General features: G+C 41.7%; 1 protein-coding gene across 2 annotated transcripts in view; it reads right to left on the bottom strand.

Moving 5' to 3' along the window:
* The window catches only part of NEIL3 (nei like DNA glycosylase 3), a 292,220-nt gene that overhangs the window by 255,406 nt on the left and 22,879 nt on the right, over positions 1–13,935 (bottom strand). Inside the window, exons 2-4 of one of the 2 annotated variants that reach the window (XM_053258154.1) lie at positions 11,342–11,427; positions 10,224–10,320; positions 63–240 (exon numbers count right to left, since the gene is read on the bottom strand). The gene's annotated coding sequence lies outside the window, so the exon portion shown is untranslated. The remainder of the gene's footprint in view (positions 1–62; positions 241–10,223; positions 10,321–11,341; positions 11,428–13,935) is intronic. The other variant, XM_053258153.1, reaches the window with a different exon arrangement.

Here is a 13,935-nt window from a genome sequence, read left to right as displayed (position 1 = left end):
CACAATTCAAGAGGTGTGTGCATGCTTGTCTGTATGTGTGTGAAAAGTAAATGGGCACTCACTCAGTCTCGATCTTCTCCAATGTTGGGTCTAGTAGTCCACTTCTGTGGGTCTGGCCAGTCTTTCTTCTTCAGCCTCAAAGCTTTGGAAAATCTGGGGGTGGGGTGGCTGCTGGCTGGCCACAGGTGGCCAGTGCTCTGGGTCTGGTGTGGCTGCTTGTACAGGCAGACAGCAGTGATTCTTTCAGCAGCAGGAAGAAGTTTTTAAAAAATCAGAAAAAATAAAATAAAATCTCCTTTCTTCCGATTCTCTTTTTCTCAAAACAAACAAACAAACAAACAAACAAACAAACAAACAAACAAACAAACAAACAAAAAACCAGGAGAAAATCCACCCCCCAGGATGGCACAAGTAGCAGGCTGGTAGCAAGGCAGAACAATGGTGTGATTTTGTTTGTCTGTTTTTTAAAGGGAATTATCTTCTTCTCTCCCAATTCTCTTTTTCTAAGGATATTTACCTGGAAGGAACTCCCATTGCCTATGATAATAGGTATTACTGGTCACAATTACTCCTCAAGATTCCTTTGTGGTTGGCTCTGTAACATCAAAGTGTGTGTGTGTGTGTGTGTGTGTGTGTGTGTGTGTGTGTGTGTGTGAGAGAGAGAGAGAGAGAGGAGATGATGATGATGATGATGATGATGTGTGAGTATATATATATGTGTGAGAGTATAAGCAGTATATAAACATTTTATTTTGCTGTCCTAAGTTCACATTCACAGAGAAGCAAGCTTCAAGACTTAATTCTGCTTATTGTGTTTCCTACTATATCGGGCAGCAGCAATATAGGAAGATGCTGAAAGGCATCATCTCACACTGCTTGGGAGATAACAATGGTAAATCCCTCCTGTATTCTATTGAAGAAAGCCACAGGGCTCTGTGGGCACCAGGAGTCAAAAATGACTTGACGGCACACTTTACCTTTAGTACTATCCATAGAATCATCCTATAGAGTCATGGGTGTACCGTTAATAAAACAAAGGGAGATGAATGTCTCCCACAGCCTCTGAGAGGCCCCCAAGGCCAGTCCTTGCCCTCTCTCCAGACCCGTAGCCAGGAGTGTGAACTGCAGTCCCCCTCAAGCAGTTTCTTTGTGGTTCTCGATTTCCCTTTTGTCAGTTGGAGTGGTGAAGAGCGTAGCGGCTACAGCAGCAAGAGAGAGGCTTTTTGAGCTCCTCCCCCACTTGGCAACTGATTGCAGTTAGGATGGATCTGGAACTGGGAGCTTGCATGCTGTTCAAGTGGAAAGAAAAGCCAAACAAACAGCTTTTATCTGTTTTTTGTGTGTGGTTTGCTTTTCTTCTGCTTCTCACATTTATGGAGTGTGCGTGTGGGGAGGGGGGGAAGGGACGGAAGGAGGGAGGGAGATTGTTTGTGCCCAAGCTATTTCTAACTTTTTTAAAAAAATGATTTTAAACTATTGGGTTCTTCCCTCTAAGTCCTGATGACCCATGTGAAGTGATCTTCTTCCAACTTGCAATGAGTCATTTCCCTCTCTGTGGAAAGGAAAGAGGGGGTAGAGACAGGGGCTTATTGATTTGTTCTTTGATGGTGCCATGGTTGTTGAAAATATTTCCAATTGTTTTTCAGCCAAAAAAGTTCTCAAAAAAAATGTTCCTTGCTCCCAGAATGGTTCACAATACTTGAGGGTTGGGAAAGAGTGGAACTAGCCTAGCATCCTTTCTGTTTGTTTGCAAATTTTAAACTGGTTTGCCTTTCCCAATGAAAAATATTGTTGTTTTTTAACATCCCGCCATGTTACAGCCCTGACAACAATTGTTAAGCTTGGAGCAGATGCTGGATTTTTTTTTTTTTTTTTTTTTTTTTTTTTTGATCCTACAGAAGGGAAGGAGAGCTGATCTTGTGGTAGCAAGCCTGAATTGTGCCCTTATATTTCACAAAGCTGATACTGTTGTCTTATTTGGTTCTGCTGTTGTTTACACCTTGTAACTGTAGTCTCCTGTCCTCTGTTAATCTGCTACACTATATTACATGTGTCCTTAATGTTATTCTGCAGCAGAGACATAGGGCCAGAAGAAGGAGAGGAAGGCAGCGAGGGGCCCATTTTAAAATCTCGACTTCTGGCCCACTCCAACCTTGGTACGCCCCTGTGTGGAGTCATCCAGTTTCCTTAAGTGTTCTAGTTCAGGGGTAGGCAACCTTGGTTCTTCAGCTGTTGTTGAACTACGAACTCCCATTATTTTCAACAATAGAGGGAGAGCCAAAATTGCCTACCCCAGTTCTAATTTGTTGGATTTTGTACTGAATGAACCCTTCCCTGTTCTTTCTAGGCAATCTTAGATCTGATTTACAATGGTTAAATGTTTGCTCGGCACCACACCAAGCTGAATTCTGCCCTGTTTTTATGTGGCACATGATCACTCCAGCCGAGATTAATGGGGGGGGGGAGCACCTCCTCCTCCTGACTTTCAGTGGCAAATGGATCATGAGTGCCCACCCATTGTATTGAGAATACAACCACAACTTCTGTCCAACAGACAGTTGTACATGTGACACCTTAAGCAATATACTGAGTAGCACCCACTCCTCTGCTGGTTTCTTGTCTTCATAATTAGTGTTTGTTGTGTGTGTGTGAGGGGGATGATATAGGGTATGTTTACTTGGCAAGCTAAATATTAAGATATTAGTTTTTAAGGGAGCTAAATTTAGTTTGAGGTTGGGTTAGTGCTCTGTCTCTTTGCCCTGTTGCTGAATTTGCACAGATGCTTAACTCACCTGGCTACTTGCTGTTATCTTTGATGCTTTGTCAATGGGGCTGAGACTGGGGCTTCCTTGTAGAGCTGGCTCCCTGGCAAGGGAAATTCATACCCCCTGGCTAGTGCCTGGAGCTTTTCCAGATAGCAGGCTTTACTGCAGGTTTACTGTGAGGCTTTACTGCGAGTTCAAAGTTACCCCCAAAAGTGGATTTTTTAAAACCCTGGATATAAATCTCTAATGTGCAATGAAAAACCCAAATTGTGTGTAAAGTGCTCCCAGATAGTTTGCAGGGATTTTGGGGTTAATTTGGCTGATGATGCGAATGAAAAGCTGGGTGTGAAAAAATCCCTGGCAATTTCCTCTTGTGGCCAATTAGAATAGGAAGGAGTAATTTAAATGAAGAAGATATGCCTCAGGCAGGAGGCTGCACCAGATTACAGGGAGTGCTTATTGAATGGAGATTAGGATAGTGTCAGACCTTGGGAATGGTTTTCTTAGGGGAGTAGACAATGGGTGATTGAAGAAGGGATTAGAACAGTGTCAGCCACCAGGGAATGCAAAGGTCTGTTTTATAAGCTTAAACTTTCATATCAAGTCTCAACTATATTTGTTCTACCTTCAAAAAATGGTTTCTTCTGTATGTGATTAAATATAGATCTGACCAGTGCGAGGGGCCTAAACTGTGAGTGAATAATGGGGAGAAGTCACAATGTGGGGAATTTTCTCTCTCAAAAAGTGCTTACGTTATGTAACCATATTTTTGTTGAAATTGTTTGGAAATCATAAATGAGGTTAGAATTCCACTGTATTTGGATAACGGTAAGTCATACATCTCAGGTTTTATGCATTCATATGAGACACAGTACTGCTGCCATGTACATCTTTTAGCAAATGCAGATGTAACAGCCTTACCTTATGCAATGCGTTGCTCAAAAGAGCAAAGGATGGGGAAGAAGGAAGCTAGACTCTTACAAAAATGTATCCTGAGAACCATCTGGAAATGTATTCTTGTATAGAATTCATTCTCCATGTGTGGCTGTGATTTAGCTATTTATGTGGCCAAGAATGATGGTTTTCATTGCTGGGGAGAAATTACAGTTTTCTCATTGGTGGTAGAAAGCTGGGGAATAACACTGAAAGTTTTGACTGCTTTCATTAATTTTTCTGTTATTCGTAACATTATGTTGCTGGTTACATGAAGATGTATATTAGTGAAAGCAGTCCTATTGTGAGATTGTGAGCCCTTTGGGGACAGGGATCCATCTTTATTTATTTATTATTTATCTGTGTAAACCACCCTGAGCCATTTTTGGAAGAGCGGTGTAGAAATCAATCAATCAATCAAACAAACAAACAAATAAACAAATAAATAAATAAATAAATAAATAAAACCACTGATCAGAAATCTTGGATCACACTTCTGTCAATCTAGCTGTAGGGATGTGCATGGAACCAGTTTGGAGGCCCTTTATGGGCTGCCGAACTGGTTCAAAGAACCAGTGCTTCTGCCGGTCCAACGCCGGTGGGGGTGGCTCTTTAAGGGTGGGGAGGGTGCACTTACCCCTCATGCCACTTTCCCCCTGCCAGCGCTCTGTTAATTTCCCAAAATCTATGGGGCGGCAGCGTACCTCCCTGCTGCCCTTTCCCCCGTTGTTGGCTGGAATGTGCCCGCTATCACGTGTGCCCCCACTGCACACATTGCACATCACACACGCATGACGCATGCGTGGTGTGCATGCATGACGTGCGAAGTGTGCAGCAGGCACACATGCACACAGTACTTCCTTATTTCCAGCCAACAACGGGGGAAGGGGCAGCAGGGAGGTATGCTGCCACCCCATGGAAATTAATGGAGCACCGGTAGGGGGAAAGTGGTGGGAGGGGTAATTGCACCCTCCCCCCGCCCTTAAAGAGCCACCCCCACCAGCATCGGACCGCAGCTCCACGGTTTTGTACTCATCCCTATCTAGCCGCTGCATTACTTGCACTTTTATAAGGGATACCATAACCTTTAGAGGGATATCATAACACTTTTCACATCAGAAAAAAGGTCACCTGTATTCCACCTATGTCTATACAGCATTATATGATGCTTTTTTATGTTGTTGTTTTGGTGTGTTTTATGGTTTTTACTGTTCAAATGATTTTAAGGTTTTAAATGTGGTTTTTATGGAGTTTTACTGTATTTTGTCTTTTTTAAACTGCCTTGGGATGCCTTATGAAAGGCAGTATAAAAATTGAACAATAAATAAATAAAATAAATTATAGAATGCAAATGTCCTGACTGCCACATGCAATTAGGCAAACCATCCACAGATCTGAGGACACGTTTTAGGAACCACAAACCCGCTATCTTAACAAAGAAATTGGAAGAACCTGTGGCCAGAGATTTCCACTCAAGCAACCGTAGTCTCACCAATATGAAAATATTTCCTATTGAGAAATATATACAATGTGAGAAGCTGGACAAATGAGAATTTCTTTGGATATATAGACTCAAGACCCCTCACATCTCATGGATTAAACTCGGAGGATAATACATAAAACCATCCAACATACATCTACAAGATCTGTCCATCATTCTTTTCTTGTCACTTGCCTTGAAATTGTGCTAACATAAGATTCTTAATTGCCATCTTGTGAGCTGAATGCGCTCACACAATCTTTTAAAAAATGCATCCATTGCTGATGAAGGCATAGCCCAAACGTTCAACTGAAATTTGGTTTCCTCTAACTCTCTCTGTTGTCAGTCTTCTTTTTGAACTACCTACCTACTCACCTAAAAGCATGTCTTCTGCCATGAGTGAGGGCTTTTGTTTTATTGCTAGGGTTTTCCAGAGCTCTAAAATATAGTGGTCATTGCTGTCCTTTATGTCTCAAACTTCGTCCCAGAATGTCTACATGGTGCCATTGATCTCTTTCAAAATACATTTAAAACACCACACTTTCACGAAGCCTTTGACTTTTACCTCTTAGTCTACTTCCCCACTGAACTGAATACATATAACAGCATTTGCTCACATTTAGCCCGTTATCCTGAGTACTACCATTCCTTGCATCATTCTACTGGTTTCTTAGCCTTGCCTCTGCTTCCCTCCCTTGTAACTCCCAACCCCATCTACATTCAGTTTATAAGCTCCATGAGCAGAGATCTATATTTTATTTATGCTACTCTATAAAGCTTCATGTACACGAATGGAGTTTAACTAAATAACTAAATAATGAAAGGGCAAGTCCCAAGAGACTAGTTTATTATAGTGGAAAGCAGGAAGATTTCCCCATCGTAGTCTTTTCTTCTGCTCATATGTTATCTTTCAAGGTAGATATACAATGGATCAAAGATACCAAGAGTTTTCTATGTACATTCTAATACATCATCACAGTTATTTTTGTTTCAAGTATGGTTGACCATACACAGTAATCCTATATAGATTTGTCCATGGGCAGATATATATAGGATTTGTTCCATTCCTAGTTATTACATATCATCTATTAACCCCCCTTTGATTTCATCATCAGTGATTCTCTTTTGTTATTACTAAAAACTTGTACACTCTCTAGTGTGGTTGTCACTTCCTATATCTTAAAATCCTAGATCAACAAACTTACCATTACTTTTCTACAATTATTGCTCTTTCTTCACAGGTCAGTATTTCTGCCATTTTTCTCTGGCCACCCCCAATACTGTGTTTCTTCCCTGGACACACTTTCACCTATAACTTTTGTGCTCCCCAGTCAATCACTTGCATTCGTTTTTCTCAGCTTCATCTGCTGCTCGCTTCATATTCATTTTTTCTCTTTTCCTTTGTGTTCATGTCATACCAATTTAGATTGGTATATCCCTGAGGGACTGGCAAATACTTTAAGTGCTACAGCACAAAGAGTGTTCCACATGATGATTCAAGGGAACATGGCTTCCTGGGTATTGATACTGGACAGTCAGAGGCGTATCTAGGGAAAATAGCGCCTAGGGCAGGGATGGGGAACCTTGGCACTCCAGCTGTTTTTGGACTACAACTCCCATAATCCCCAGCCACAGAGGCCAATAGCTAGGGATTATGGGAATTGTAGGCCAACATCTGCAGGAGTGCCAAGGTTCCCCATCCCTGGCCTAGGGCAAGCACTGAAATTGCGCCCCTTGTCCAAACATCCAACACCCATCTTTCAGATAACTTTACCATAATATCAGCTGAAAAATACAAGTCAAGCTCGTTAATCTTTTAATTTTTCAAAAACAATTTAGAAAACTACAAATTTCAGTATGCTGGGGCTCATGAAATACCCAAATACTATGTGGAGGTATACTTGGAAAACTAATGTCTAATTCTCTACTATGCATTGTAGCATCACTATTACATAAGTTTTTAAAAGAAATGGAGAATTTGACTTTTCCCTATTTACTCTGAAAATAATTAAAAGATATGCAGAGTAAACTGTGTCAATGCTTGGAATATATTCTAGTATTTCAGAAAGACAGTTAAAATGAGAGAAAGAGAGCAAGAAAATCCCAGTGGGCCTTAATACTAAGGCTAATTAATACTAATTTCACACTGATTGAAAGACAAACTCACCATTAATGGCCATATTATTAAGACATCACATTTAACTCACTTATAACAAGAAGCAAAGAGCAAATGAATACAATCCTAGCTCATAAGCTTCAGCTCATTATTCACAAGCCCTGATTCTCTGTGCATAGTGCCAAACTGAATATGTGTACAGTGACTTATATTATATTATTTTTTAAAAAAAATAAAAATACCTGTAGCCCCTAAAGGCTGTGGGGTGGGTCTGCAAAGGTTCCCGCTCCCTTCGCTGGCCTCTAGGGCTTTGCAGGGACCATTTGAGCATGTGTGGTGGCCATTTTTATATATATATATGGCCGCTGAAAACAAAATGGCCGCCACACATGCTCAAATGGCCTCTGCGAGGCCTGGCATGGGGGCCTCACAGAGGCCATTTGAGCATGCACAGTGGCCATTTTGTTTTCAGTGGCCATTTCTTTTTTTTAATTAATTTTTGAAAATGGCGCCCCCCTTCAAGTGGCACCCGGGGCACGTGCCCTGCCTGCCCTACCCCTAGATACGCCCCTGTGGACAGTGGTTTGGGAGCCAGAAGATTCATTGGCAGCTGACATTGTCATTCTTTGCCAGCCCTCATGATGCAGCTTGCTAAACTAGAGGAACTTGGTGGGCTACAGGGCCTTCTGAGATGACAATGCCCCTAGATAGGGCAGGGCAGGTTGCACAACAAGATACCTATATTTCATTGCCCAAATGGACTGGGTTGTGCCTTTTTAAACAATGAACCTCTTTTCCCTTAAAACGCAGATGTAATTTCTGTAGCACATTGCTCAGTTTCAGCATATGAAAATATAACTCTGTAAGATCATCTGCACAATTCCCATTAACATTGTTGGAATCACAATGATACAAGTGTGACCACAAACCAGATGGACTACTGATGCAACATAATGACAATTGACCCTGTTGCCTGAAAATCTCTTTCTCTATTTCTGTGACGCATAGATATGGCAGCTAAACACTAAAACATAAGCTCCCTTTATAAACTCCTACACTAAGACATAAAACATACTGTCAATATTGGCATTCATGTTGGATCCTCTCTGAATGCAAGCAATGAATTGTAATTTAGAAAAGTGTTGAAGATTGCACTTCAGAGTAGACAAGAGTGTATTGCTGCTATTTTGCACAGTTCACTGGAAAAATATATAAAATATTTATTTGACCTAATATAAAATTACCAAAAATATAAACACACTGTTGTCATGGGCAACATTCTTCATTCAGGAAAATAAAAAGCACATGGAACACAGATTAAAAGCAAACACAAAAATGGTAAGAAGACTGTGACAAGTAGTATTCCATTCAATAAATCAAATACATTGCACACAGACATCTCTCTCCCTTTCCATGTCCTTCAATGAGACTATGTTTTTTTTTAAAGAAAGCAGTTTTTGTTATTTCCCATCCAGCTAGCAATAAAGCCAACTGTAAGTGGTATGCAAACAGAAAGCTCAAATGTACCCAATTCAGCCAGAGAGCAGCCCTGCCAATGTTACGCCTTTCATTTTATTCACCAATTCTCTGACATTTTGTGTTTAGAAATATACACAATAGTTTTCTTTTTCATATTTTTCCTGAATATTTGGAAGACTGTACTTGAATGCCTGCCTGTCTCATAATTTATAGGACATGATCCAGCCAAAGTCAAGCACTTCTTAGTTCTACTTATTTAAATGGAAGAGATTTAGGCATGTCATGTCATAGAATGGAATGGAAGAGATTTAGGCATGTCATAGCTTAACTTGCTATGGAAATAAATGGAATTAAAGGATCTTAACTTTGGCTTGATTGCACCTAAAGTTGCACCTTACTTGTACTGAAATTAGTAATACGCAGTGTGTAGAGTTTGTGTGCTCGAGGGAAATCAATCTTTTTCACCAACTTGTTTGTTTACAGATTGCAGTGTCCATCTCCTGCCATTGCTCCCCTCAACAGGGTAGGGAGGCTGGTGGAAGCCCCCTGGCCCCACCCCCGGCATCTAACATCAGACACAGAGGCCCGGCTAGCCTAGCCCCCGTGTCTGATGTCAGATGCAGGGGACATTATCTCCCTCCCAAACGGGCCCACACAGCCCCATTTGGAAGGAAGATCGGCCCATGCTGCGTTGGGCAGAGTGGGCCGGAGATACTCTTCCTGCCTTAAAGGCAGGTAGAGCCGTTCTGGCCGCACTGCCAATGCAGCATGTGCCGATCTCTCTCCTAAATGGGGCCACGTGGTCCCATTTGGGAGGGAGATCAATCGGCCCCACTGCGTTGGCAGCAAGACCATGAGCGGCTCTCCCTGCCTTTAAGGCAGGGAGAGTCACTCCAGCCATGCTGCCAATGCAGCGCAGGCTGATTTCGACTCCAAACTAGGCTGTGCAGCCGCATTTGGAACTGAAATAACGCCCCCCATGTCTGATGTCAGACATGGGGGGGCGTGTCTGGGGCCACACTCATCAGCCCGGATTCTTTGAAGCCATTCACCCAATGGTGGCTTCATCCCTGGCTCCCCTGAAACTGGTATTCTCATGCTGCCTCTGAAACTGGCGGCAGCAGATAGCCATCAAGACTAGTAGCAATTGATAAACTTGTCCTACATGAATTTGTCTAATCTCCTTTTAAAGCTTACAACAATGTTATTCACCATTCATTATCCATAGTATGTAAGGCATCACCACCTACAATAAAATCATTTTTAAAGCATTTAAAAGATTAATGGGAATAAAAAGCAGTAAAAAGATTTATGGGAATAAGCATTATATTTCTGCATTGTAGCTTGTCAATTAAATAATCTGAATGATTTAAAAATCTTTAGATTAAATGCTAGTCCTTATTAATTATGAAATATAGATTTCAAAAATATGGTTAATACAAGTACTTACAGAAACAGTGGGTGACACATCCCATCATAGGACTCCTTTTGCACAGGAGGCATTCCTCTTCTAAGGCAGTGCCTGTTGCAACATGTTTGTACATCATCTAAAAAGATAGGAAAGTAAGAATATTTTTATTTTCAGAAATATTATTTTATTCATAGGCAGATTTATGCAGATCTCACATAAAATTCATGATACATTAACTTTATTTAAATGGGCAACAGCCCAAATTTACAAATATACATGTATAGCAAATAAATTGAAAAATGGCTCATCTGACAAGATCAAATAGTACAATTAGACAAAGAACCTATTCACACAAGCAGCCCAACCCAGGCTAGGGCTTCCGCTCCCACCAGCCCGACATTTAACCCTGGCTCTTAACTTGTGTTAGAGGACACAAGGGCACCCTCAACCCCAGGTTCAGGATCATGTGTGTGCTCGGGCTGCACAAAGCCCAAACGCACACAGAGTTGGGCACCTAGAGCACCTGACTCATGAGGAAATCTGCCAATGCACTGTGCTTGCTGTGCAGTGCATTATGGGATTCCTGGAAGCGGGGACTCATTTTCCCAGCCTCTAGTGAGTGCCAGTGCACTGAAATGGGCCCTTCAGCAGAAAGGGTGGAGGCTGTCCAGCCCTCCCCGCCCCTGTTATGGTTGTGGGAATGACTTTAAAGTTTGCAGAAGAAGCAAACGTACTTTACTATCGCGAGAATACATGTTATCTATGAAAGATTAAATCAAATTTCAGGTCAAGTAACATCCATTTAAGTGCTGTTAGAAAAATAATGTGGAAAAAATTCTTTTTTTGAACTTGGGGGGGAAAGGTGCCTTTGTTGTAATTCTGTCTTGCAATGTTGCCACAGATTTTGCCCTTATCCTTTCAACCAGAAGATATATATTGTACTTTTTATTGTGTTTTGGTATACACCTAAATTAGATCCCTTGAAGGAAAAGGTAATTGGTGGGTCAGGTGTTATAAAGAGGCTCTAGTATAAACAGTACCCAGAGGTAAAACAACCACACAGATTGCATTTACTTCCACAAAGTGAGGTGTAATATAAGTGGAACATTTCTTTGTAAGCGTGCCCAGAATGCTAGATTAACTGCAAAGGGCCTGACCTTCAGAGGTGTTTGGTGGCTGCGTGCTTTCATTGAAGTCACTGGAAATCAAGCCTGCATCACAGTGCTGCACAGTCATTCTGCACCTGGCAGGATAACAAGGCATAGCTAAAAAGGCAATGCATTTTGTCAGTTATCAATGCCTCATTAAGACCCACAAGAAGTCAGTAGTTGTTTAGTTTATTCATGCTTTTGCATGTTTCACTATGTATCTTGAAACCAAAGCCAATTTCGTGTATTCCAGGAATTTGGTTGTTTCTATATACAATGAAAAAATATATGTGGATTAAACCTATGACTCAAGCAAAAGGAAGTTGCTGCTGGCTCCAACCAGTGAAATTTCTTGGGCTCATAAGCCGATTCCTTGGATCAAAAGCTAGGAATAGTTTAAATCTTAACTATTCATGACCTCTCCCTGCAAAGCGGACATTCAAAATTCAGATGCCAGGATATTCTCTTAATTAGAGATGCATACAGGCTACCTCAAACATCTGTTACAATCTAAACAGTCAGCCTCTTTTAGATATGATTGTCAGTGCAATCTTGTAACTGCTTGTATGGTGTGTTTCATAGACAGATTCTCAAAAATATAGCCACCATGGCCTCAGATAGTAGCATGAGCATGGTCCTGTGACAACACTGAAACTCATGTATATGTGTGCAGCAAAAAGGTCAGAAAAGGCTTAGAATATTGGACAGAGGTCCATGTAGTAAAGAGGCAAAAGGAGGCCATATCTGTCCAGAGTAGCTTTTCCAAATTAAAAAGAAGACTCCCTTTAATACTCCCAGTAAGGGGGTTGTCTAGTTTAACAGGAAAAAAGCCACATAGTGACCTATCCTGAAGATTACAGAACCAGAAGTAGACACCAGGTCCGACAGAACTGATGCAAACAGGCCAATGTAGGCACACCCCTCCCACTGTGCTATGCTGTACCCAGAACCAAAGCGAATGGTAATCATTGGTTGGAATAGACTGAGAAAGAGGGTAAGATGGGGATACGTTTTGACCACCTTCATTCTGTGGGCTTTTAAAGTTCAAATATGTATGCTTTGTAAGTAGCTAACATTTGATTTGATATCTGCTTGATTTTGAAAATCTATTGCATATTTGGAGCAATTATGCATTGGGTCTGGGTTTATTTGGAGCCATGTACAACTTACTGCAGTGTGTTGATTAAGAAATGATGGATGGGTCCAACTTTTCTAGATACTTGATGAGCAGGTATTTATCCTTTCTCATGCATTTACACTGGAAGTGCCCTGAACTTTCATGGTGTTTGAACTATTTGTGTCATCTATGCCCATTTCAAAACTGGCACACTTACTGAGATCCAGGCTGTGAACAAGCAGGAGTGGCTGCCACTGCAGGAAAAAGCAGGAGCTGCAGAGCCACCCATTGCTGTAACTTCCACTTCTGTCTTTTGCAATCAGTTTAATAAATAGTATATTTCTGATAGTATAGGCCAGCCCTGGATTAACCATAAGGCAAAACAAGTACATGCTTAGGGCATCAAGGGAAAGGGGGCACCATAGAGTTTTCACCCTACGTATCATGCCTTTAACTCTTTCACTGAACATAAGAACAGCCCTGTTGGATCAGGCACAGGCCCATCTAGTCCAGCATCTTGTTTTAAACAGTGGCCAACCAGATGCTGCTGGGAGCCACAGGCAGGAGTTGAGGGCATGCCCTCTCTCTTGCTGTTACTCCCCTGCAACTGGTACTCAGAGGCATCCTGCCTTTGAGGCTGGAGGTGGCCTATAGCCCTCCAACTAGTAGCTGTTGATAGACCTCTCCTCCATGAAGTTATCCAAACCCCTCTTAAAGCCTTCCAGGTTGTTGGCAGTCACCACATCTAGTGCAGAGAATTCCACAAGTTGATTATGTGTTGTGTGAGAAAGTACTTCAGTTTGTTGGTCCTAGGTTTCCTGGCAATCAATTTCATGGGACGACCCCTGGTTCTAGTGTTATGGGAGAGGGAGAAGAATTTCTCTCTGTCCACTTTGTCCACTACATGCATGATTTTATAGACCTCTATCATGTCTCCCCGCAGTTGTCTTTTTTCTAAACAAAAAAGCCCCAGGTGTTGCAGTCTTGCCTCCTAAGAAAGGTGCTCTAGGCCCCTGATCATCTCGGTTGCCCTCTTCTGCACCTTTTCCAGTTCTACAATGTCCTTTTTTAGATGTGGTAACCAGAATTGTATGCGGTACTCCAGGTGTGGCCACACCATCATTTTGCATAACAGTATTATAATATCAGCCGTTTTATTTTCAACCCCCTTCCTAATGATCCCTATTATGGAATTGGCCTTTTTCATAGCTGCCACACATTGAGTCAACAATTCCAAGCTGTCCACCACGACCCCAAGATCCCTCTCCTGGTCAGTCACCAAAAGCTCAGATCCCATCAGTGTATACTTGAAGTTGGGGTTTTTTGTCCCATGTGCATCAACACTGAAGTGCATTTGCCATTTGGTCTCCCACTCCCCCAGTTTGGAGAGATCCTTTTGGAGCTCCTCACAATCCTTTTTGGATTTCAATACCCGAAAGAGTTTGGTATCATCTGAAATTTGGCCACCTCGCTGCTTACTCCTGCT

The sequence above is a fragment of the Hemicordylus capensis genome, chromosome 5 (assembly GCF_027244095.1).
Source record: "Hemicordylus capensis ecotype Gifberg chromosome 5, rHemCap1.1.pri, whole genome shotgun sequence".
Taxonomy (NCBI): Eukaryota; Metazoa; Chordata; class Lepidosauria; order Squamata; family Cordylidae; genus Hemicordylus; species Hemicordylus capensis.
This window is presented reverse-complemented; position numbering and strand designations above follow the sequence as displayed.